At 45.3% G+C, this 18,972-nt stretch overlaps 1 long non-coding RNA gene across 1 annotated transcript in view; it reads right to left on the reverse strand.

The window, feature by feature from the left end:
• The window catches only part of LOC134911309 (uncharacterized), a 55,530-nt gene extending 49,502 nt beyond the window's left edge, over nt 1–6,028 (reverse strand). Inside the window, exon 1 of the long non-coding RNA XR_010176469.1 lies at nt 5,914–6,028. This is a non-coding gene — a long non-coding RNA (uncharacterized LOC134911309). The remainder of the gene's footprint in view (nt 1–5,913) is intronic.
• Nucleotides 6,029–18,972: the final 12,944 nt, after the last annotated feature.

Raw genomic sequence — 18,972 nt, forward strand, 5'->3', positions numbered from 1 at the left:
AATCTAACTCTCTCTGCACAAGTTACATCTGCCCTGCAGTGCAGCATGGTTATGCCCAGGCCCTTTGTTATTATGACTATGAATGCAAAGGGTGCCCAACAACATGTACAAATGAAACACTCAGTAAACATAATGTTTATGCTTTTTGACATCATTAATATGAATTGCGGAATGATTGGCTCCCCAGAGACTACAGTGGTGCATTCTGACACCTAACATATTGCTGCAAAATATGGAATTTACTCAGGCACAGATGGAAACATTTTAACATCCCATTTGTCTAAAAAGGCCTTAAACATTTCTTACGGGTTAGCGCTGTGAGTTTATTCCCTTTATATCCAGTAATCTGGATGAAGAAAATACTAATGTTTAATCAGCAGTTATTCTTTGTCTGGATACCTGTAATTCAACCTGGGTGCAGAAATGGCTGCTGCCTCCAGGAGGAGACTTACCTTTCACATAATTTAATGGTCAGGTCTGGTAATTCATACATATATAATCACTTATTGTAATTTAACTTGTATGCCTACATTATGTATTTAAAGTGAGTTGCGGAACTATGTTAATTTATTATTTGCATCAAAATTCTAATAAAGACCTAGCTAGAGCCTTTTACACAGAAGGATGCACAGTTATTCATCTATCACTTTCAGCCTGCATTCTGTACAATGACCTTTGGGGGGCACAGTAGATCCACTGTATCTGTAGCTAAAATGTGTTCTGCTGGAATAACCATATTAGATTCTGTACACAACAGAAGGTACAGTATTTACTGTATATATTTAGCAATTAGAATCTAGTATTTTGAATGTAGCATTGATCATCTATTTTCATGTAGAATAAACAGTACTCTAGGAATACATTTAAAAGCACTGGTAATTCTACTGTGTGTGAGTAAGGAACACAAATGTAAATTGTTTCTATCTTAAATACATTAAACTAAAATATTATCTATTATACAAACAATAGATGTTCTCCATGTGTAATCTTGCTGACACTGTATATTACATAGATTTTTTGTTTTTTTAAAGAATTGTTTATTTCTATTTGGCTCCATGGTGGCACATTTTCTAAATGTTATATTTTAATTCTGTTAAACAATTGATAACTATGCACTACTTTTTGTTTCACAACACTTTTATCCAATAATGTGCAAAATAATGAAATTAAAGTGAAGTCTAATTATGAATATGGTATAGACAGCTTTGAACTAGACATACATTTTACACATATGACCTCATTCAGAGTTGGACTTAAATGCAAGTTGCTATTTTTGTTGCCACAACTTGATTGTTTTTTTAGTGTATATTTATATGTCTCACATCACACACACACTTACCATGCTGCAGGTTGTAGGTGGGGGCAGGACCGGGGGGGGGGGGGGGGGGGCTAAGGTCTAAATTTAAAATTATAATACAAATAAATATATATATATATATATATATATGATACAAGCTGTGTCATTTGAACTAGGGGAGTATCGGCATTTCATATGCTATATGGATGGATGGATGGATGGATGGATAGATGGATGGATAGATAGATAGATAGATAGATAGATAGATAGATAGATAGATAGATAGATAGATAGATAGATAGATCGATCTACAGATACACACATCTCCGTTGGCCCAGCAAACATTTGTTCGGGATTCGGTGGTCAGGGTTCCGAGCAGTGTCCGGATTCCAGCGTTGGTATTTCAACTGCCGGGTTCCTGACCTCATCCCATACTTATATATATATAGGCACACACATATATATATATACATTTATACCATACTTGCCAACTCTCCCGCATCCTGCAGGAGGCTCCCGGTTTGCTTACCACTCTCACGCTTTCCCACAAAGGTTAACAAATCTCCCGGATTCATTCTGCACCACCTGAAACCCGGGCTGCGCATGCACGAGTCCGGAAGAGACGGGGCAGAGCTCGATCTCCATATGAAAAATACGGAGGCGGCTCAGTGAGCGGGCTGATCTTAGTGACACAGGACAGAGCTGGAGTAACATAAGTGGAGGGGGGATCTTGAGTGACACTTGGCAGTGCTGGAGTGACATAGGGGGAGGTGGAGTCACAGTGGGGGATCTAGAGTGACATAAGGGGAAGTTGAGTGACGAGAGAAGAGGGAGCTGGAATCACAGGTGGGGGATCTAGAGTGACACAGGGCACAGCTGGAGTCACAGGAGGGGATCTAGAATGACACAATGCAGAGCTGGTATGACAAGGGGAGGTGGAGTGACAGTGAGGGAGGGGGGAGCAGGAGCTACAGGAGGGATCTAGAGTGACACATGGTGGAGCTGGAGTGACATAGGGGAAATCTAGAGTGACACACAACAGAGCTGGAGTGACATAAGGAAAGTTGGAGTGACGGGAGAGGGTAGAGTTGGTGTCACAGAGAGGGGGGGGGGGCTCTAGAGTGACACAGGGCAAAGATAAAGTGACGGGGGAGCCACAGGGGGGAGTGACACAAGTCAGAGCTGGAGTGATATAAGGGGAGGTGGAGCGATGGGAGGGCGACTGAGAAGGGAGCTGTAGTTACAGGGGAGATCTTTGGGATAGAGTGACTTTGGGATAGCGGGAGTGACACATGGTGGGAATTGGAGTGACAGGGGGCAGAGCAGAAATGACATAGGGGGCGCTGGAGTAAGATAAGGGTTTCTTTCTATCCTCCCTTTCTCTATGGTGTGTCTGTTTGCCTACTTTCCCCTGGCTTTATTTTATCCAGACTCTTTTTCCATCTTTTGTATCAGTGTCGCTTGCCCACTTTACTGTTTGTCCCAGTGTTTTCTCGAACTCTGAGGAAGAGCGGAGAGGCGGTATAGTGATGTTTTACAGTGTACTGTAGCTTATGAGGGGTTAGTCAGTGTATAGAAGGGTCAGTAATGCAGTGTGGGATATAGAGGGGTCAGTAATACAGTGTAGGGTATAGAGGGGTCAGTAATGCAGTGTAGGGTATAGAGGGCAGGGACGTGCAGTCAGGGGAGGCAAGGGAGGCAGTGCCTCCCATGTCATTAGTGGTTGAAATAATACAAAGAAGATACTTATGACACAGATTCTGTGTCATAAGAATCTGCTTTGTATTATAACAACCAATTCTCCATTAAAAATAGGTTTGGGAGGCACCGATAGCGGTGCCTCTCGTTCATAATAGGAAAGCTGCTGAAGCGGGGGGCGGGTGGGGGCAGGGCCAAGTCATGGGCATTAAAAGCCCATTGGAAATAGAATGAGAAGTGGCACTCGGTGACAGGGGCGTGCTTTCACTGTACATGAAAGCATACCCTGTAAATCACCCAGGTGTGATTGGACAGCGGATCTGTCACTGAATAAAGCTGTCCAGTGATGGATCCGCTGTCATCACTTGTTGGGCAGCGGGATGTGCAGGGTTAGCAGAGGCGGCGGGACCCGGTTGGCAAGCAGGCAGGCCTGGATCCAAGAGGATCCAGTTCCTGCCTGTCATTTTAGCAGAGTTTTGCAGCGGAGCGGAGCGATTCCAATTTAAAAAATGGCGCTGTTAGTGTAATTTTTTAAATCTAAGATGGCCGCCGCCAGCCAATCACGACTTGCTGCGTCATCGCTCCGCCCCTCGGGGCTGGCTTACAAAAGCCAGCGCGAGGCAGCATCTGTCAGTCCGCCAGCGGAGAGGGAGTGTGCAAGAGATCCCAAAGACAGAAGACACCTGCAAGTCCTGGGAGGCAACGGCCATGCAAAAGAGCTGCCCAAAGGCCGTCGCCCCCCCCGCCCCCTCCCCCCCTAGGTGAAGATGCTGCACATTAAACTTTTTTAAATAAATTGTGTCTTGTATTTATTTTAGTATTTTCTTTACAGCCAGACTACAGGTGCCAGCGGGCCCTTAATGTCCGGGCATGCTGGCACTTGTGGTTCTCCAAGTGCCGGCATGCTTGAGCAGGCTTGTTGGGACCTGTAGGCCGCCTGTAAAGAACAATATTACAATGTCATGAACCCCGCACCCACCGCCACCAGGCGTGCAAGGCATAGCATTGGGCTTTCAGCCCAGTGCTGGTTGATGCTCGGGAGGGGGGACCCCATTTCTTTTCTCTAGGGTCCCCGCTTTCCGAGGAATTCCAGCCTTGAGCTGACAGGTTTGGGGAAGTTTAATGCGATGGCACGGGGGAACCCCACACCAAGTGTCCCCCCTGCTATGGCATTACTTCTCCTGGCTGGTTCAGCCTGGTGCTGGTTTTGTTTAGGTATGGGGAACCCCAATCAATTTTTTTTCTCCATGGATGGGAGAGGGTGTAATCATCCAGTGCCTCACCAGGCACTGACCCCACCGCACGTCACTGATAGAGGGGTAAGTGATGTAGTGTAGAGTATAGTTGTGTCAGTAATGTAGTGTAGAGTATAGAAGTGTCAGTGATGTAGAGCAGTCACTAATGTAGTGGTGGGTATAGATGAAGTATTCATGCTGCACAGCTGGAGAACAATGCTGATCCTGTATTGGTACCCTAGACAGCTGCCTCTTCCCACACTGAATTCTGTATACCTGTTACTGTACTGCAGACTGTAAGTGCTGGGACCGTTAATGCATTCAACAAACTCTTTATTACTCTTTAGTACCTAAACTAGGTAAATGGGGTTGTGGGTAGGTCATTCAATCATCTTATCTACTATTCTGTTTCTGTACACTGCTTAGGTGCATAATGGCAAAGGTGCCAGTTCCGAGCCTTATAGAGAACACACTACATGCAGAGCAACTTATACACAAACCCACTCTGGCTGCATGCTGCTCTTAATACTACAGTTTTTACCTGCCGCTGCAGGACATACCCCTTAGTGGCAGTAGATATGCCGACAGGTCAACTGAGACACACCCTTTGGGTGGAGCATGACACACCCTCACAATGGCGCGACGTGGCGCATTTTACTATTAACTATAATCTCCCTGAAAGTAGTTTTCAAAAGTTGGCAAGTATGATTTATATCAGGGGAGAAGGATGGAGCCAGGCGATATATCCTTATGTTTTGCCTGACTGCCCTGGCCACCGTATCAAATTACAAGCATTAGGATTAGCAGGTATTGACTATCTACTTACCTGAGTCCATGAAAAATCACCTGCAAAGCCGGGCTTTTGTTCAGATGTTGTCCCTTCTTTAAAGGCTGGTTCTGAGGATGCCAAACACATGGGTGTAGTAGGGTATGCCAGCGGCCAGGCTCCCAGCGACTAGCATATCGGCGCCGGAATTCCCGACCGCCGGCATACCGACAGCTGGGCGAGTGCAAATGAGCCCCTTGCGGGCTCGCTGTGCTCGCCACGCTGTGGGCATGGTGGCGCGCTGCGCTATCTATTCTCCCTCCAGGGGGGTCGTGGACCCCCAAGCGGGAGAAAAGATGTCGGTATGCCGGCGGTCGGGATTCCGGCGCCGGTATGCTGGTCGTCGGGAGCCCAGCCGCCGGCAAACAGAAGACCACCCCAAACACATTATACAGTATACTTTTTTAATTTAATGAGTATGTTGACTTGATGTTTTGCCACGCTTGAAAAAGGTTTGTGACCGAACCGAAACGTCGACTATAAGGTTCTTGATGACAACAATAAACAATTGATTTCCAGTTCAGTGGACTGATTTCTATTTGTGAGCGTGCACCCTCCACTTCGTGGAACTGTTGCTATGAGTGGACCAGGCAATGCTCTATTGGGAGCACTCGCCCAAGTTGGATTTGATGAGATGACGGTGCAGGATTTGCCTGGATATATATATATATATATATATATATATATATATATATATATATATTATACACCGTGTATATATACATATGTAAACATACATACTTACATATATACACTCACACATATATATACGTACACTTTATATATACATATACAGCCTATCTTCAAGTTTAATGCATATCTTGAAAAAAAATAAAAATCAATAGGTCCTGACTTACAAACAGGACAGGAGAGTGAGAGCTTGTATGTTCCTCTCCATCTCTGCAGTCTGCACCCCGCCAGCACGCCACAAACCCCACACGCTGTCAGGGAACTTCCTCTTTCCAACCTGCGTGCTCAGCCAGTCACTGAGCCGCAGGCTGCAGATTGACTTCCTCCTATTGGCAGGCTGAGCCGTCACTCAGCAAGCTCTGCAGCGCCAGAAGCTGCAGTGAGCATGACGTCTGGGCTGTTATTGGGGAGCGCAATGCAGCGCATTGCAGTACCGCGGATCGGATTAGATATCCGATCTCCGGCGGGTGGCCTTTTTCTGACAGGGGGCCTGGGGTATTTACCCACGGAGCCCCCCTCCTAATCCCGCTCTGATTAGTCCCACCCCCTCAATTAGGGGGTGGGGCCTATAACAGTGCACACTCTTACAGCCATAATTGAAATAAAATATTGTCTGTCAGGGGAGTTTCTGGGTACTCAGAACAACCCCTGCGTGTGGCACTGCCTGTGTTGAGTTGGTCACATTTTGCATCTACAGCAAAAGCACAATAGATAGAAAATTATAATTTTTCCTACTATCGCATGGTCAGATTTGCATGTATGTCTAACTCTGAATATGGACCATAGATGCCAATATTTTTTAATATTTAATTTTTTCGGGGCATCTACACATATCACGTGATACTTTGTCAGTATTTGAAATATTAAACTATCAGTCACATGTCATATTTATTGAATTTGATTACAACAAATTTACTAATACAGTATATATTTTAGCAGGTTATAAACTCTTCATTACTAAAGATAAATGTTTTGACTACCAAAAAAAAATTACTGTACATTGGTGGTCATTCCAAGTTGTTCGCTCGCTAGCAGTTTTTAGCAGCCGTGCAAATGCTATGCCGCCTCCCACTGGGAGTGTATTTTAGCTTAGCAGAAGTGTGAACGAAAGGATCGCAGAGCGTCGGCAAAGTTTTTTTGTGCAGTTTTAGAGTAGCTTAATACCTACTCAGCGCTTGCGATCACTTCAGACTGTTCAGTTCCTGTTTTGACGTCACAAACACGCCCTGCATTCGCCCAGCCACGCCTGCGTTTTTCCTGGCACGCCTGCGTTTTTTCGAACACTCCCTTAAAATGGTCAGTTGACATCCAGAAATGCCCACTTCATGTCTATCACTCTGCGGCCAGCAGTGCGACTCAAATGCTTCGCTAGACCTTGTGTGAAACTACATCGTTCGTTGTAATAGTACATCGCGCGTGTGCATTGCGCCGCATACGCATGCGCAGAAGTGCCTTTTTTTGCATCATCGCTGCACAGCGAACGAATGCAGCTAGCGATCAACTCGGAATGACCACCATTGTCAATATTGACAAATAAGGGTATTTCCAGAGACAAAAACTTCAGGAACAAATCTTTAAAACCTGGGATTGTCCCTAAAAATAAGGGACAGTTGGCGACTATTAAAAAGAACATTATATTATCTCCTAATCTATCTACTATCCCATAATAACAATTTGTGTCTCAGCCAATCAGACCATGAACTGTAATGTGTGTTGAGCACTTTTTACAAAAAAAGAGTGTGGACTTTTCAGTAATTCCTTCCAGAAACATAACAAGTGTGTTCCTCCACTTCATGCACGTGAAACAAGTAAATATAGTATAGAACCAAATAACAACAGTCTACGCAGGAAGTCAAGAACAATTTTAATGTAAATATCTAATCAGTCAAACTTTTCCTGGTACAAAAGGGTTATATAGACAATATAACGTCTCTAAAATCGTGCTCACTCATTAACATTAGCTACAGTATATTTTGTGACCCGCAGCATATAAACTTTAATTGTCCATAGTCACATACACTCTGAATTACAAAGCCTTAGCATTCATCCATAGCAAAGTGTTTAAGACATAATAAACCTTGAAGTATATGACAAATATTTACTCTGTACTGTGTAGTTTTACGCTGATTCCAACGTAAGGATAAAACCTAAATGGTGCAGTATGATATGAAATATGGGCCCCCATTTATTAAGCAGCAGTTTGTGAAGTGGCAAATACCGTGCTATAGTAGCATCGCGCTCTTCTATTTAAGAAGAGCCTATGCCACGGCGAGCGAATGCGGTATTTGCCGCGTCAGCGCTGATGTTTACCTTACATCAGCACTGACAAACGAACTGTGTCCCTGGAATGGCCTCCTACCGCGCATGCGCCGGTTTATGCTAAATCCCGGCACATGCGCGGTAGTGATTTCCGGACGCGGCAGCCATTTCGTTTTTTCCTGTCTCTATAGCAACCCAGCAGGCGTGATGCATGCCGGGATTGCTGCGGGAGGGTGGAGCCGGAGCGTAGGACAGACACATCTGCAGCGGTGTCCATAACGTCTGCCCGAAGCAGACAAAGCCATTTTAGGTAAGCGAGTGCTATTTCAGAATGACACTTTAGTGTGCAGCAGTATAGGGAAAATGAAAGGCTAATAGCGCTGCTAGTTAGCAGCGCTATTAGCCTTGTTAAATAGAAATTGGTCCCATTTACCACCTGAAACGAGTTTCCACAAGGAAACTCGTTGATAAATGGGGGCCATGATATGAAAAACCCAAGGTGAATGAATGAATGAAATACTCTGACTCGAGCATACCTCCCAACTCTCTGGATTTTGGCAGGACAGTCACAGTTTTCAGACACCGTTCCGATGTCCCACTCGCAGGCCACATGGTCCCGCGGTGTGGGGGGAAGGCCCCTTGTCTCCACAGAAAAGATACTGAGCGCATATGCACAACATCTAATCTCTGGAGAGAGGGACTGAGGGCGTGCCAGCAGCCAGGGGTGCCATCAGAAATTGTGGGGCCTGGGATTGACGAAATAGACAGCCCCCCACCCAAAAGAAAAAGCAGATTCTGCCGCACCACTCCACCCCTATGTGATGTCATACATTGTAACATTACATATAGGTGGAGCGCTGCGGACCTACAGGAACCGGTCACAGAGAGCTGATCATGCAATGAAGGCTTGTTTTATGAAGTCCGTCCTGCGCATCAGCCTGCTGTTGTTTCACAGCCTGATGCAGCTCTCCTGATATTGGCAGTAGGAGCCAAGCGCGGGCCCCCCTCTCTGTAAGGGCCTGGGACACCAGTCCCCACCTTATGGCTGTCCTGCCAGAAGCTCCCGGAACGCTGCGTGCAAGGGTTGCAATTAACATTCTCAAGAAGTTGGGAGGTATGTTTGAGCAAAAATATATATGAGCTCTTCTGGGTATTTCTCAAGTTCTTTACATATGACCATTGCAAAAAGGGAGAAAAACATTCTAGTGCAACACTGAAAAAGTTCTGATCATTTAATACACATAAAATGACACTCACAATAACAAAAAACAAATATAGAGAACTTAAGCACTGGATAGACGTTATTAATGGTTCGCCTACCAGAGCCACAGAATTATATGGCACATCAAACATTTAAGTTCGTCTCAGTCTCGGGCTCCACCCAAAAGATGTTGTGCTGGTGGCATTTTCAGGGTGCTACTTCTTCTGAAATATGGAGCTACCTGTGATCCCAGTCCACCTAACACATTGTTAAATCCACAATATCTTTATAAAAAGCTGATATGGTTCATTTACAAGCCGGAACCAATGAGGAAATTTGCGGAATGTAGCCCATGGGCTACTACAGGCTAACACCATCTGAAGTGCCCAGGACCAAGCTTGGTGAATCTGACAGATTCTATAGGGGCTGCTGTTGCTGCCAGAAATGGAGGAACCTAGGGAGATATTGGAAATAACCGCTGAGGTCCCTCCTTCATACATCCTGTGGATTCTTGATATTTGCGGGAGCCCTGGAGATGTTTTCGTGGGATATGCCATAAATAAACTTTAGCACATAGGCTCTTAGGGAAGGAAAGAATGCTACTCCCCATAGCTTTTGGAACATGTTGTTCAGGATTTAAAGATGAAATGGCTCTTTCTGGACATATGTAACAAAAAGATACAGGTTTAAACACATGACCAACATTTACTGCAGTATAACAGGCCAATGTGGTCTATGATCTTGAGAAAAAAATATTTTTCCCTGAAATACACAAAGAGGATATGTAGCAAAATGCGAAGAGAAATAAATAAATAAATAAATAAAAGGATGATGGAATCCTTGAATAAGGGGGTAGCTATGAAGGTTGAACAAAATGGTATGGAACTAGGTGGAGAGTGAATTACCTGTATATACAATGCACTACCATTTGTGGGTGGTAGAGGCTAAAAGAATTCGAGGGACAAACTAGGCCCGAGAATAAATAAGCGTCCTGGGTTTTTTAAAGAAGGAGCCTAGGGCAAGGAAGGAGAGAAAAGGGGAGGGGAGGGGAGGGGGGGGGGGGGGGATAGAGCAGGTAGCATAGCAGCATCCTATAGGTAAGAGGGGGAGGAGAGTTACCTGGGAGGTACAAAAGAGCAGGAGTGCCAGGCAGGCTCCCTCTTTCAGGCTGATCAAGGATACAAGAAGGCACCCACCTCACAGCTCCTGGAATCAAGGGAAAGGAATAAGTACAATTTTATTATAAGCCCCCTCTCATACACTTCAGTTATACACACACTGCAGCCCAAAATCTAGACCCCCCTCCTTACAGTTCACCACAAAATATACTCACTGCACCAAACGCAGCCCAGTCATCTAGCGCCCGCACACCAGAATGCCCAGACCCAGGAGGAATGCCCCCGCCCCCCGGCGCCTCATCCAGGCGGACCAGGCAGCGCACGGTTCACAGCACGCTGCTCACTCCCGAGGGCCCCGGACGGGATCGGCGAGACCGCCGACCGCGTCACCCCTACGCACGTGGCTGGCGCGCGGCGGCCCGGAAGCAGGCTCCGGCGAGCCAGCCCGTAGCCAGCCGCAGGCCGCACCCCCCCCCTCCTTCCGGCGCCGAGCGATCGCGTCACGCTCGGCGCCGCCCAGCCACAGCAGCAGCTACAATCCCCGTCTACGGCGGGTCAGGTCCTAAGAAACTTAACAGGCCGCCGCCAGAGCCCGCACTCACACCCCCAGCGACGCTGCACAGTAGCGGCGCGTACCGACACACGCAGGTACGCGCCCAGCAGCGACAGCAGGCACAGATAGCGGCTCCGGCGGGACAGACACCACCGCAGGAGCCCGTGATTGCTGTGGGTGGAATACTCTACTTCTCACTAAGAAACTTAACATGCTTTCCTTTTTAAAATACTTTTATTAGTATTTTCATGTTTTTAACTAAAAATTAAAGGTAAACGGTACAGCAGAATGTGTTCTAAATCTTTAATCAAAATAAGAACAAAGTGGTAAATAAATATGATACAATAAAAATAATAAGAGCAAAGTGGTAAGTAAATATGATACAATAAAAATATAACATGAAAATATAACATTATAGGAAAGTAAGATTTCAAAAATGTAAAGATCATTTGGAGTAATCCACATTTTACAGGTCACAGTTTCTCATTCTTTATAACAGCACCATGTTAGCTTACATTTTATCTGTGTATACTCCTATGTCGGTAATTGAGTAATGTTTATATATAAAAATAGTTGCTAAACACTCATTTTGCACAGCCAGAGCAAGTGGGATGGGGGCAGCAGCTTGCAGCGCTCCCCCCCCCCCCCCCCCTCGGGTGGCATGCGGGACAGCACTTCCCCACAGCCCATTATCCGCAGTGGGCAAGCTGCTGGCCCGCCGCAGCCCACTCCACCGGGTATCAGCCCCGCCATATCCGCCAGGCTGCACGGGCGCTAGCCAGTACCAATACCCATATCAATCAGCCAGCCTATTTATTAATTCAAGTTATTGGGTTGTTAGTTAATTAATTATTTCCATGAATGTTCCCTTTTCGGTCATGTTACTTTGTAATATGGTACTTTTCCCTCTCACTTACTGTACTTACTTACAGATGATCAGGCTACTCGTCTCGCTTCTCCCTACGGCTTAGCTTCAGGGGGAGCCCACGCGAAACTTTGCAATCTAATGATTCCTTAGGAGGCACGCAGAGGGACCACCCAGATAAGTATCATGTATTTACAGGCTAGGGGTATGGCTTCTGCGCTATGGCTTAGTGGGTTAAAGCGACTGTCTGGTAAGAAAACATAAGATAATCACTCCAGCCTTGGAGTTGGTTTTAAAAGACAAACGCATGGGACATTCAGCTGCTGCAGGGATAGCAAACACCACATCTAAGCAACCCCCCCCCCCCCTTCCCCGTTGCTAAGGCTTCCCGCATAAAATCTTTGCTCTCACAGTAATACAATAGCTTCCCCCCTTCTTAATTACTGATAGCATGTCCAGCAGACGCTATCTGGCTGGGGGTTATCTTATCTCCCCTCCTCCAACAATGGTGGTGGTTCCCTTTCATCTTCTCCCCTGCACATAACCCCTCCCAGCAGGGTGACCAGTGTAAGGTATACGAGGGAGGGGGTGTAAAAATAAAAATACATAAATAAAGGAAATAAAAGGGCAGTGGGGGGCTGGGTAGAATTACAGGGTTGTGGGGGTTATGGCAGCGCATAGTGTGTAATAGTGTCATAGTAGACAGTATAACATGGGTCAGTGGTTACATTGCAGTCAGTATTAAATTACAGCGTATAAAGTATGATAAGGTTATAATATGCGAGTGATGCAAGGATCGCAGAAGTGCAACGGCGTGTATATATTGCAGGGTAGAATAGGTACTAGCAATGCTGCTCACATCGCAAAACCTGCTTTTGAAACGGTATTTGAAACGGTTCTTAAAACGGGTTTGAGCAGTTAAACCCCTTTCACATCTCATGTTGTAACCAGTATATTACCATTTCATTAATTTTTTTTTTGGTACCTTTCACACTGAACCCGTTTCACCCATAGAAAACAGTGGTTGTCGCTATAAATGGACTTTTCTAACCACACATTATTAATAAGTATTAATTAATTAATTATTAATAAATTTGGATAGTAGTACGATGGAACCCAGCAGCTTGAAGCATTTTGCTATGTTTTTATATATGAGGGTATTCTTGACTGTCCCAGTAATTTGTCTGCAGATTTCCTCATCCCCTCTGATCCTAAAGCAGCTCCCTCACCTCTTCATCACTCCAATGAGACATTTTATAGTGGCTTTGCAGTATAAAAGTTTATAAAGCCACTCTCACATGGGTCTCCGGTGTTTTCCAAGCTGTTTCCTGGTTGTGGCTGCTGACATCACACATGGAGACAGCCTATGACCTGCTGGGGCTTGCAAATACCGTTTCAGACCCTTTCACACTGCACAGTGAAATGGGACTGAAACGGGGAGGACCCTTCTTTTACCGTTCAAAATACCTGTAGTTGAAACTTGAAAGCGGTAAATTGAAGGGGACCCCTTTTCACATCGCAGTTTTGACCCGTTTAGGAAGCCAGTTAAAATGGCAAAATACCGGGTACGGGCGGCAGTGTGAAAGGGGAAGTATACGAGATAAAGCAAATCAGCGATGTCATTGCCGCATGGGTATATTACAGGGTACGGGTCGTACTAGGTATACAGCGTAATGATTACTGAGGGCATGGCGGCAAGAGCATATTTCAGCATCATAGGTATACTAGTGGGCTAATATAAAGCTTAATACCGGATCGAATGGCCGGGGGGTATTTTGCACATTATAGAGGGGAATAGCGATGAATTATATAATATAAGGCAGAACAGTCATCGCATTGCCGTGAGCATGTACTATTGCATTGATAGTAGGTATATAAGAACAGTATAATACAGATCAGTGGGGGACAGTCACGCACCATAACGTTCATACTAGCAAATTTTTTCAGTATTACCCGTGGCCTTAGCTCCATTATTATTGTATTGCAGTTAGTAGGAAGGCGTCACAGGCGATTTGCAATGCCTTGCACAGTCCATACATTAGAAAAATGCATGGGTACACAGAGCATAACGAGGCAGTAACAAAAACCAAAAATAATAATAATAATAATAATAATAATAATAATGAATAAATAAAAATAAATAAAAAATAGACAGACCACGATTTGCATAGCGCGGTACAGCCCAGCGCTACGCAGTACAACTTCCACTGTGCTAAACGCATGGTTTAATCCCCTGGCATTGTATTATGTGGTATATAGTTATAATGATAACCGCTTGTTATATAACCTGAGTGTCATACAAAAGGCAGGCCTGGGAGACAAAGCAAGTAGCGATAGCGATCTCAATAGAAAAACCATCAAAGCGGCTTTGGGGAATACGCAGTATTATGTTCACTTAGGTAGCAGAATAGCATAAACGCACCATTTATGGGGCAATGGTTAGCATTACGGCCTCACAGCGCTGAGGTCATGGGTTCAATCCCAGTTCTTAATTCATATTACATTTACTAGCTATGCCTTTAAGCGCTGAATAAGTTTGTTCCAGAACCGAACGGTCATACAAAATGCAACAAGTAGCGGTAGCGATCACAGTAAAAACCCATCAAAGCTACTTTAGTGAACGTGCAATATGATGGTCACTTATGGTATCATAATAAGGTAGACAGGACAGAAGGAAAAGGAAAGCAAAAGGTCCAGGCGCAAAGCGAAGGTTTAAGGGCTGAATAATACCTCATCTCTGCATAAAGTAGGGGTCAAGGCTGCATGTGCCTTAGCGGTAGACGGGATAACGTAGGACAACTATAGTCTGGCGCAAGGCATGAATATCAAGTCAGCGTAAACGCACCAGTATGTGGCAATGGGTAGTATTACGGCCTCACAGTGCTTAGGTCATGGGTTCAATCCAGTTAAGAGCATTCTTTGTGGAGTTTGTATGCACTCTCGGGTGTCTTATGTCATATGTCAGTTGCTAGGTATAGATCATAGGGCGCTATATGATGAGTATACCTAACCGGATTGAACCCGTTAGGATGTAGAATTGTTGTGTTTTTAATTTCGGCACCGTTAGGATGTAGAAATTTTTTATTGGCACCGTTAGGATGTAGAAATTGTTTTTTTTTTTTTTTTTTTTTTCGGTGGAGGCATCGTCAGGCCATTTGAAAGTGTAATTATCAACTGACAAGACATGGCAGTAGTGGCACGTAAGGGGTTGCCAGCGGGCGAGACCAAAAATCTGGCCAGGGGGAAATCAGGAGCGTACAAGGTACACTTACGCGCGGAAAAGCAAGACTAGAAGGCAGCTCGGCGTCTTTCGCGAAACCCAAGGCCTTAAGCTGCCCGCCATAAATGGGGGAATGAAGGACTTTTTCCAATTTTGCCCTCAAACAAAAAGAGGTTTTGTGGTTTTCACCTTCATATGGGTCGCGCGAAAGTTCGCACCATAGGTCCGCATACAACAGGGGGTAACGGTTATTTGTAATTCTACTTTTCAGGAGGGCAAAAGGTCTAGGGGGCAGCGATCTAGGAAAAAGCTAGGGGAGCGAGCCGATTACGGCAATTCAAGCCGGCATACAAGGGTTGAAGGGCCGGTGGCCTAATACACGGATCACATGGTCCGAGATAGTCCCAAGGGCACAGGGGGGCACGGGGTTACAAAGGGTCAGAAGAAAGGTGAACAGGGCGGTAGCCCGTCTCTTAACGGGAGAAGGCGATACGATCGCCAGGCACCCGTTGTTGAGGTTCGGAGAGGAGGGACTATTCAGGCAAGGCGGGGTACACCTGACAGAGGAAGGTTTAGCTATATTCTTGGGCAACATAGCAGAAAGCGTCAGTGGAAGGCATGGGGTAGCAGGGGGTGGCGGGCCTGGGTTCTAGGAACCAGGCTATGGCGGCAAGCAGTGCTCCTCGGCGGTCTGTAGTAGCGCAACGTCGGTTGGCCGGCACTTCCCCAGATACTCGGCGAATTTGTCGTGGCCTCAAGGGCCGACACGGTCGTCATCTTAAGGGTGGACCGGTGCTATGCCGATGAGGGGAAGTGGTACCGCTCAGCTAACTTGCGCAAGGGCGGGACTTAGGTTCCGCCCCGTTGTTTAATTGAGGAGAAATTAATATGGAGGCTGTAGCCGGGGGTATGCACTGCTTTCTCGCCACCCACTTATAGAGTACCAATTCTAATCCAATCAATAAATTTGGCTGTGACCTTTTAAATCGCAATTCAGTTGTCCGCGTGTTTATTGGGGAGAAAAGAAGGTAGGGGGGTGGACGGCGAGGCCGTTAATAAAATCAATGGACGGCTTAAAGAATTCGAGGGACAAACTAGGCCCGAGAATAAATAAGCGTCCTGGGTTTTTTAAAGAAGGAGCCTAGGGCAAGGAAGGAGAGAAAAGGGGAGGGGAGGGGAGGGGGGGGGGGGGGATAGAGCAGGTAGCATAGCAGCATCCTATAGGTAAGAGGGGGAGGAGAGTTACCTGGGAGGTACAAAAGAGCAGGAGTGCCAGGCAGGCTCCCTCTTTCAGGCTGATCAAGGATACAAGAAGGCACCCACCCTCCCGCCCAGTTGGTAGGGCAATTTGGCCCTGGTATTTAGGAATTGAACATTTTTTAATTTCGGTGGTGGCACCGACAGGCAATCCAGAGTTTTCGCTATCACCAGGGCGAAGGTGAGGTAACTGGAATTTGAATTGAAGTTTACGTCCGGTGGTGGCAACGTCAGGCCAATTCGGTCTTTAATTATGGTCTGGCAAAAGAGGTCCAGCAGGCGCGGCAAGCAGTGCTCCTCGGCGGTCTGTAGTAGCGCAACGTCGGTTGGCCGGCACTTCCCCAGATACTCGGCGAATTTGTCGTGGCCTCAAGGGCCGACACGGTCGTCATCTTAAGGGTGGACCGGTGCTATGCCGATGAGGGGAAGTGGTACCGCTCAGCTAACTTGCGCAAGGGCGGGACTTAGGTTCCGCCCCGTTGTTTAATTGAGGAGAAATTAATATGGAGGCTGTAGCCGGGGGTATGCACTGCTTTCTCGCCACCCACTTATAGAGTACCAATTCTAATCCAATCAATAAATTTGGCTGTGACCTTTTAAATCGCAATTCAGTTGTCCGCGTGTTTATTGGGGAGAAAAGAAGGTAGGGGGGTGGACGGCGAGGCCGTTAATAAAATCAATGGACGGCTTAAGAGGGAGAAGGAGTTTGGAGAGCTATTATGTAATTTGATAAATGAAAAGTCTAGCCTGCAGTATGTTACGCGTTATGTTTGTGTCTAGAGTGAATGTGCTGTGTAACCTCTATTTCTAGGCCTTTTCTTTACGTGTTTGAGCAATTTGGAAAGTGAGATATATACTTGTTGGCCGAATGCTTGGTCTTATAGGCGGACTTCAGCCAAACAATCTACTACAGTATGTGACCCAACAGAGCTGCTGAGTTAGACTGAACTTACAAATCATAGGAAATGTGAGAGGTTTTTGTCATCAAGATCACTTCTAAAATGGCTCTGTGCTATACTTTACTGTGCAGACCGATGCTTTTCCAAAGCTGACATGCAATAATTTGTTATATAGAAGAATATACGGTAAGACATCTAAAATAAATATGCGATTAGCAGAAGACAATTGTCTTGGTTTCACAGAGGAGCGTACACTTTGCACCAATACAATCAATGTAGTGGGGCATATGGATGCACGAATGTAATTATGATGGCAAATCACATTTTTGTTTCAGCACTCCTGTATAGGGATGATGAACTATGTAGAATCTGTATAGGGATGATGCACTATGTAGTATCTGTATAGGGATGATGCACTATGTGGTATCTGTATAGGGAAGATGCACTATGTGGTATCTGTATAGGGATGATGCACTATGTGGTATCTGTATAGGGATGATGCACTATGTGGTATATGTATAGGGATGATGCACTATGTAGTATCTGTATAGGGATGATGCACTATGTAGTATCTGTATAGGGATGATGGACTATGTGGTATCTATATAGGGATGATGGACTATGTGGTATCTGCATAGGGAAGATGCACTATGTGGTATCTGTATAGGGACGATGCACTATGTGGTATCTGTATAGGGAAGATGCACTATGTGGTATCTGTATAGGGATGATGCATTATGTAGTATTTTTATAGGAAAGATGCACTATGTGGTATCTGTATAGGGAAGATGCACTATGTGGTATTTGTATAGGGACGATGCACTATGTGTAATCTGTATAGGGACGATGCACTATCACTACATAGTATCTGTATAGGGACGATTCACTATGTAGTATCTGTATAGGGACGATGCACTATGTGGTATTTTTATAGGGATGATACACTATGTAGTATCTGTATAGGGACGATGCACTATGTGGTATCTGTATGGGGAAGATGCACTATGTGGTACCTGTATAGGGATGATGCATTATGTACTATTTTTATAGTGACGATGCACTATGTGGTATCTGTATAGGGATGATGCACTATGTGGTATCTGTATAGGGACTATGCATTATGTGGTATCTGTATAGGGAAGATGCACTATGTGGTATCTGTATAGGGAAGATGCACTATGTGGTACCTGTATAGGGATGATGCATTATGTACTATTTTTATAGGGACGATGCACTATGTGGTATCTGTATAGGGACGATGCACTATGTGGTATCTGTATAGGGACTATGCATTATGTGGTATCTGTATAGGGAAGATGCACTATGTGGTACCTGTATAGGGACGATGCACTATGTGGTATCTGTATAGGGACTATGCATTATGTGGTATCTGTATAGGGAAGATGCACTATGTGGTACCTGTATAGGGACGATGCACTATGTGGTATCTGTATAGGGACTATGCATTATGTGGTATCTGTATAGGGAAGATGCACTATGTGGTATCTGTATAGGGAAGATGCACTATGTGGTATTTGTATAGGGACGATGCACTATGTGGTATCTGTATAGGGAAGATGCACTATGTGGTACCTGTATAGGGATGATGCATTATGTACTATTTTTATATGGACGATGCACTATGTGGTATCTGTATAGGGATGATGGACTATGTGGCATCTGTATAGGGACGATGCATTATGTGGTATCTGTATAGGGACTATGCATTATGTGGTATCTGTATAGGGAAGATACACTATGTGGTATCTGTATAGGGAAGATGCACTATGTGGTATTTGTAAAGGGACGATGCACTATGTGGTATCTGTATAGGGAAGATGCACTATGTGGTAT

Source organism: Pseudophryne corroboree, chromosome 4 (genome assembly GCF_028390025.1).
Source record: "Pseudophryne corroboree isolate aPseCor3 chromosome 4, aPseCor3.hap2, whole genome shotgun sequence".
Lineage (NCBI taxonomy): Eukaryota > Metazoa > Chordata > Amphibia > Anura > Myobatrachidae > Pseudophryne > Pseudophryne corroboree.